Genomic DNA, 8,956 nt, shown 5'->3' on the forward strand with positions numbered 1-8,956 from the left:
TTGTTTGATGTAAGGCCTACTTCTAGGTCATTTTTCCCGAACTTGTTACAACATTAATGCCAATATTATTGACAAACATCTAATCTTTTAGGAAATCTTTATCCAAGTACTTTCATCCTTCTACAGTTAGATCTCTATTTCAATCATACTCTCATATGTTTTGTTGGGCTATGGCGATTTAGTCCATGAACCACTCTCATTATACTCACAACTGATTCTTACTATCATCTTCATCTTTGTAAACTTTTAGTTAAAAGATGACTCCACGCCGATCACCGAGATGTAATCCTCTGATAACTCTTACTCAACCACCACCACCTCCTCCACAATACAATCTGGCAGCTATCCAAGCTGTAGTGGTTGCGGATGTTTTGAAAGCCTTCGCTTAATTTAGTGCTAGTGGTACTAGCAGAAGTGGAACAACTGTTCATTCCACTCAAGGTGATGCTCCAGTGCACTCTAGAGAGTGCTCGTATAAGGACTTCACCAACTGCAAGCCCAGGACCTTTAACGGGACTGGTGGAATCATTGACCTCTCGCAATGGTTCGAGAAAACGGAGTCGATCTTCGAGATCTGCTCCTGTCCAGAAGGGAGCAAAGTTAAATTTGTTGTCTGCACCTTCACAGATAAAGCCATGATGTGGTGGAATAGCCATGTCAAGTCGCTAACCCTGATAGTGGCTAATGTTATGGGTTGAGAAGCTCTGAAGGAGCTCATGATTGAAGAATACTGCCTGAGGGGAGAGGTTCGGAAACTTAAACAAGAACTCTGGAGTCTAACCATGAAGGGCTCCGACATAGTTGCCTACACTGCCAGATTCAGCGATCTAGTAGCACTATGTCCGGGAATGGTCCCTACTGAGGGAAACAAAGTTGAGAGGTACATTTGGGGGCTAATGCCTCCATTTCAGGGGAATGTCTTAGCTTTAAACCCCACTACCTTCGATAGTGCCAAGCAATTGGCACAACGGCTCATTGATCATGGAGTCCGCACCCCAACAACAACAACCCTAGTCATCCCATAACCATCCAAGGCCGCTGACAACAAGTGGAAGTTTTGGGATAACAAGAAGAACAAAGCGGCGCAGAACTCTACCAAAAAGCAGCAGGTTGTGGTTGTTCATGTTGTGATAAAACCTACTGCTACTGTGTTGATGAAGCAGTATGCGGGAAGCTTGACCAAGTGCAACAAGTGCAACTTCCACCATAATGGACCCTGTCGGGAAATGCAGTGCGCTAACTGCAACAGGAAGGGGCACACTGCCCGTTTCTGCAAGTCTCCGGCTAGGCCAATCAACCAAGTCCCAGGCGTTGGTGTGGGCCAAACTTGCTACGGATGTGGCGAAGTGGGTCACTACAAAAAAAACTGCCCGAAGGCAGGGAACACAGGTGGAGTAGGATGAGTTTTGGCTATAGGCCACGAGGAAGCAGTAGTCGACCCTACAGTGGTCACTGGTACGTTTATACTCGATAACTCTTATGCATGCATACTGTTTGATAGTGGAGCAGAGAGGAGTTTCGTAAACCAGAAATTTGCTCACTTACTTAAACAAAAACCACGTGCACTGAAAGAACCGTTCACTATAGAAATGGCTATTGGAAAGACTGAGAGCGCTAGCAGTATATACATAGGATGTACTCTAACTCTAGATGGCCATTCATTTCCAATCGACCTCATGCCTGTCTCAATTAAAAGTTTCGACGTCATTATCGACATGGATTGGTTGAGCCTTCGTCGTGCTGACATCATGTGTTATGAAAAGGCCGTTCACCTTAATCTACCGTCTAACGAAACTCTATTTATCTATGGCGACAAACCCGACACAAACCTTCATATCATCTCAAGTATACAAGCCCAGAAGTACTTACGAATGTCATGCATTCCTTGCTCATGTGGTCGATACGAGCCAAGAGACAAAAGACATAAAGAACATCCCAGAAGTATGCGACTTCCCCTACATCTTTCCAGAAGAACTACCAGGATTACCACCACAGCGTCAAGTCGAGTTCAAAATCAACTTAGTTGCAGGGGCTACCCCAGTAGCCAAATCGCATTATAGTCTAGCACCAGCTGAGATGCAGGAGCTATCCGGTCAACTTAACGAACTGTTAAGAAAAGGCTTTATTAGACCAAGCTTTTCACCCTGGGGAGCACCGGTCTTGTTCGTCAAGAAAAAAGACGGATCGTTCCGTATGTGCATCGACTACAGAGAACTGAACAAGCTTACCATCAAGAATCGTTACCCTCTACCTCGCATAGATGATTTATTCGACCAACTACAAGGGGAGAATTACTTTTCAAAGATTGATCTGAGATCCGAGTATCACCAGTTACGAGTGCTAGAGGAGGATGCTCCCAAAACAGCCTTCCAAACTCGTTATGGACACTACGAGTTTGTAGTGATGCCATTCGGATTGACCAATGCACCCACAATATTCATGGACTTAATGAATAGGGTGTGACGTCCTTACTTGGATCAGTTCATCATTGTATTCATCGATGACATACTTATCTACTCTCGAAGTAAGGATGAGCATAGTCAACATCCACGTCAAGTCTTAGAAACATTACGATCGGAGAAGCTCTACGCGAAGTTCTCTAAGTGCGAATTTTGGATTCGAAGAGTCGAATTCTTGGGTCACGTTGTTAGTGAAGAGGGAATTCACATGGACCCTTCCAAAATAAAGGCCATTGAGAAATGGTCAGCACCGAAGACGCCTACTGAAATTCATCAATTTCTAGGCCTTGCTGGCTACTACCGCAGGTTCATTCAGAACTTCTCTAGGATCGCGAAACCGCTTACTACATTGACCCAGAAAGGCGTGGTCTTTGACTAGGAAGAGAAACAAGAAAAAGCATTTCAAACGCTAAAGCGAGCCTTATGCAGCGCACCGATACTATCCCTCCCAGAAATGATAGAAGACTTTGTGGTTTATTGTTACGCATCCAACCAAGGGCTTGGCTGTGTTCTTATGTGACGAGGTAAGGTCATCGCTATGCCTCAATACAGCTACAGACACACGAAGTCAACCACACCACACACGATCTTGAGTTAGGAGCAGTGGTATTTGCTCTGAAAATCTAGAGACACTACCTGTATGATACAAGAAGCACTATCTTTACAGACCATAAGAGCCTTCAACATATATTCGACCAGAAGGAGCTCAATATGAGACAACGATGGTGGGTCGAGCTAATCAATGACTACGAATGTGAAATTTGTTATCATCCCAGCAAAGCCAACGTAGTAGCTGATGCCCTAAGTCGGAAAGAATACTCTAGTCGTAGAGTCAAATCATTGACTATTACTATCCATTCACACTTGTCCACACAAATTAAGGAGGATCAACTTAAAGCCTTGAAACTTGAAAATGTGACGGGTGAATCCCTGAGAGGGATGGATAAAAACTTGGAAGTCAAGGGTGGCGGAGCCTTATATTTCATGGATCGGATCTGGACACCGAGGCACGGTGGTTTCAGAGACTTGGTCATGACCGAAGCGCACAACACTCGATATTCCGTCCACCCAGGTTCAGATAAGATGTATCTGGATCTCAAAAAGTTATATCGGTGGCCTAACATGAAAGCAGAGATTGCTACCTTCGTGAGTAAGTGTCTTACTTGCACCAAGGTTAAGGTCGAATACCAGAAACCCTCAGGTTTATTACAACAACCAAAGATACCGAAACAGAAGTGGGAGTGAATCACAATGGACTTTATAATCAAGTTGCCCAAGACAACGGGTGGTCTCGATACCATTTGGTTGATCGTAGACAGGTTAACAAAGTCCGCACACTTCCTGCCTATCAAAGAAACTGACAAGATGGTGAAACTAACAAGAACCTACATTAGGGAGATCGCACAACTTCATGGTGTTCCCATATCCATTATCTCTGATAGAAATAGTAGATTCACTTCAAGGTTCTGGCAGTCGCTACAAGGTTCCCTAGGAACTAGGCTAGACATGAGTACAGCCTACCATCCGCAAAATGACAGACAAAGTGAGAGGACTATTCAAACTTTGAAAGATATGTTGCGAGCCTGTGTGATAGACTTTGGGAAGGCATGAGATACTCATTTACCCCTTGTCGAGTTCTCCTACAATAACAGTTATCACACGAGCATAAAGATTGCTCCATTTGAAGCCCTCTACGGCCGAAAGTGCAGATCCCCTCTGTGTTGGGCTGAGGTGGGTGACACACAGTTAGCTAAAGGACGAGTTCCTGACAGCACTCTCATAGGTCCGGAGATCATACGGGAAATGACAGAGAAGATTGTTCAGATTCGTGAACGATTGAAAGCCTCTAAAGACTGACAGAAAAGCTACGCAGACAAGAGAAGGAAACCTTTATAATTCCAGGTTGGTGATCGTGTTCTCTGAAAGGTCTCACCGTGGAAGGGATTGATACACTTTAGAAAGCATGGAAAGCTAAATCCAAGATATGTAGGGCCTTTCGAGATTATCGCTAGAATCGGCCCTGTAGCTTACAAACTCAAACTACCTTATGAACTTAGTAACCTACTTTTCACGTTTCGAACTTGAAAAAGTGTCTGTCCGACGAGACTCTTGTAATCCCACTCGACAAGATCGTGATCAACGAGAGCCTCAACTTCGTGAAAGAACCAGTAGAGATCATGTACCGAGAGGTCAAGCAAATGAAGCAAAGTTATATCCCGATAGTGAAGGTTCACTGGAATGCCAAGCGGGGACCTGAATTCACTTAGGATCGCGAGGATCAAATGAAACTGAAATATCCTCATCTTTTTACTAAGTTATTTGTAATTTCTTAAACTCTAATTTCGGGATGAAGTTCTCTATAACGGGGGGGGGGGGGGGGATGATGTGACAACCCAAAATTTCTATCTTGTAAAGCCATTCAATTCAATCAAAAATCAAACTTGTTTCTGCTATCTCTGCTATCTTTTAGCATTGTTTAGGGTCTATTTGAGTGTCATAAGCCTAGTACATTCAAGGATTGGGTGTTAGGAAGTATCTACTAAAGTTCATTGAGTTGCATTCAAAATAGAAGACTCCATCACATGGAGTTTACGACCGTAAACTAGAGCTTATGGTCGTAATCTCTTGTTTGGCCGTGAACTAGCCTCTTAAGTATGATATTCCTTCATTTTTCTTAACTTCTCACACTTCCAAGTCAAGAACACTCAATTCTCTCTCAAGTATCATCAAGAACACTTCCATTTCTCGTCAAATTTGTAAGTGATTCTTTCATTTATTAGTTGATATCCTTCTTGATCTAGTAAAACCCCATGATTTCGTCCGTGAATTCATCTCTTTTTGGGGTTAGATCTTCAAGAACACACACTAGTTTCTTTGGGCCATAATCACCCTTTCTAGCTTCCAAATCGTAAGTATCCTTTCCATATACTTGATATTCATTATAAGCTCTTTATTAGCGTCCCAGAAACAAACATTTTAGCAAGAACATCAAGAGTTTACGACCGCAAACCCTTGTATGGATGTAAACCCTTCTTGATTTATGTCATGGTCGTGAACCCTTTCAAGTCTTGGCTATAAACCCGAGCTATTTCATGTGTTGGCCGTAAACTCATTGGCCGTGAACAAGTCTAGGCCGTAAACACACCCTTGTGTGGCCGTAAACACCTTTTGTGCAATCATATGTGATTGTAACACTTCATTCCAAGTGTTTCCTAGTCCCTAAGGTTGTTCCCTATCACGATCAGTTGTTATATACAGTAATTATATACATATATGTGTCCTTATATGCTTAATATGATCTGTTTGTGCTCGAGACTTCACTTGACACTTAGCATCCTATATCGATCTTTCATTTGAATCACTCACTATAGGTGAGTTCATACCCCTAAACTTATATTTTAAATGATTTTAAATTCTTTTATAGCGGGAATACAAGTAGAAAACATTATAGTTATAGTATCAATCACATGTGATTTATTGATGGGTTTTGAGCATTCTAACACTCCTATGGTGTACATGCAACCCTAAATACCTTGGATCTATGTTTTCTCTATTATACATGCAAATATCAAATTTCCAAGATATTATCCTAACTAGCATATTATGAAGTACAACTAATATAAAACTAGTAGAATTACATACCTCTTTGTTGGTGCTTGATTCCATGGAGCTCAAGAGCCTAGTGCCCAAAATGTGACACCTCAAATGGTTCACACAACATCATATGCACTTGGAATAACTTAGAGAGAAATCCTCACTTAATGAAATCGGCTTGCCCTCCACACATAGACTTAGTGGCTGATTTTGACAAGAATGATATGTTTATATAGTGTCACACAATTAGGGTAAACCCTAATTGTCATGGCTTTCCATTTCCTTGGATCCATGGGTTCAAATACACCATGGAGCATCCTATGGGTTTTATCCCAACTTGATAATCCATGGAGCATTAGCCCACTATACATATATGGATGATTTACACAATCAACCCATATATTTAATTAGTCTTCTTTTGATCACTTAATTAATTCTAGATTAATTCTTGATCAATATTAATTAAATAATCTCATTAATATATTATAACTTATAATATATTAATAAACCTTAAGTGTTATTTCTCTCATTTTAGTCTATCCAAATGCATGATGCCATGCAACCCAAATGGACCATGCCGGGTCGGGTCAAGTATATACCAATTATAGTTATGGACTTAGACACTAATCCAACAGTCTCCCACTTGGATAAGTCTAAAACTATTATTGCAAGTATAACTTCATAACCCGACTAGCAATCGTTGCTCTCAAAAGCCGTTGTCGAACTCTAAACAAATCAATGACGCGTCCATTAGATAAGTGATCATATATTCCTCCATTCTAGATATCATATGGACTGATACATGGATTATAATCATTCTCTCTGTCCATTTGTTGTTTATCGATTTCCGATTTATGACGACTGACTAATTGAACAAATCAAATCAGTCTAGGCCTGGCCGAGCACTTACATTTTGTCATCATTAAATTATCGAGAGGCCCACAGATATCGCTTTTATCCCATTAAGGGTAAAAGGAATGGATAAACTTCGCTTCATATGCTTGTACTGACTACTTGTTGAATCATACACAAAGGCACGTTTTATAACATCGAGTTACCAATGCGTTTTCGTGCAATCAATGTATAACCAACTCATATCTGTAGTTTTGAAGAATATAAGATATTATCATCTCATGATTCACTCGTGATAAAATCCATGAAGTGATTCAAATGAGTGTGGGTTGAATCCAATACTCATAACTTATGAGCACTCATGAATGTTGTAGCAACTCTTGCTATGTCTAATGTGTTGGGTTTTGAGCATTCTAACACTCCTATGGTGTACATGCAACCCTATAAACCTTGGATCTATGTTTTCTCTATTATACATGCAAATAAGAACTTTCCAAGGCTTTAATCCTAACTAGCATATTATGAAGTTCTTATACTACAAAGTTCTAGTTAGATGACATACCTTTTGATGTAGCTTGATGTCTTCAAGCTTTAAGAGCTTAGCCTCAATAGTGTGGAAGCCTCAAGTGGAATCACAAATCACCAAAACACCTTGGAAGACTTTAGAGAATATGGATACTTGGTTCTCTCTAGTGAAATTGGCTAGCCCTCTTAGTGTACCCACACTAGTGCCCATTTCACCAACCAAGGACATCTTTATATAGTGTGGAGGATTAGGGTTAAACCCTAATACCCATGACCTTTCATTTCCTAGGATCCATGGGTTAAAGCTCCATGGACTATCCATGAAGACTTAGCCCAACCTAAATGAACTTGGCCCACTACACATATATATCTAAGAGTCCATATTTAATTAGTTCATTTTGATCACTTAATTAATTATAAATTAATTCTTGATCAATACTAATTAAATAATATGATTATATTAATATATTAGAACTTATAATATATTAATATAAATCATAAATATACTATTCTCAAAATACTATCCATATAAATTGTGCCGGTGAAGTGCAACCCAAATGGACCATGCCGGGTCGGGTCAAGTACATACCAAATATAGTTATGGACTTAGACATTAATCCAACAATCTCCCACTTGGATAAGTCTAAAACTATTATTGAGTATGACTTCAAAACCAAACTGGAAATCGTAGCTCTTAAAGCCGCTGTCGAACTCTGATCTTGTCAACGGACTTGTCCATTAGATAAGGGATCATATCTTCCTCCATTCTAGATATCATATGGACTGAGACATGGATTATAATCATTCTCTCTGTCCATTTGTTGTTTCCCGATTTCTGATTCATGATGACTGACTGATTGAACAAATCAAATCAGTCCTGGCTTGGCCAAGCACTCACATGTATCATCATTAAATCATCGAGGGGCCCACAGATATCGCTTTTATCCCGAAGGTAAAAGGAATGGATAAACTTCGACTCATATGGCTTGTTCTACTACTTGTTGAATCATACACAAAGGCACGTTTTATAACACCGAGTTACCAAATGCGTTTTCGTGCAATCAATGTACAACCAACTCATAGTAACAACTCATATCTCTAGGTTGGAAGAATATAAGATATTATCATCTCATGATCACTCGTGATAAAATCCATGAAGTGATTCCAATGAGCGCGGGTTGAATCCAATACTCAGAACTTATGAGCACTCATGAGTGTTGTAGCCCTTTGTCCAACATCTTAGACCTCTACAAGCCAACCCATGACAGTCTTAATTCATATCTACTTCCAACATATGACCGACTGTGGATGGTTTGAATAACTTAGTCATCTAGAAGAATAACCTAGTTTATTCTAGAAGTCAAAACATGCAAAGTGAAACACAAGAATAAATGGATCAAATATGGTATCAAACCCTATGAATATAAATAAACACTTTTATTTATCATCATACTGATTACTCATTATTCATTGTTTCAGTTTTATCAACTTTATACTTGAATTTAAAACAATAGTTGTCCCATGCT

Source organism: Lactuca serriola, chromosome 4 (genome assembly GCF_051521515.1).
Source record: "Lactuca serriola cultivar US96UC23 chromosome 4, Lser_US96UC23_V15, whole genome shotgun sequence".
Lineage (NCBI taxonomy): Eukaryota > Viridiplantae > Streptophyta > Magnoliopsida > Asterales > Asteraceae > Lactuca > Lactuca serriola.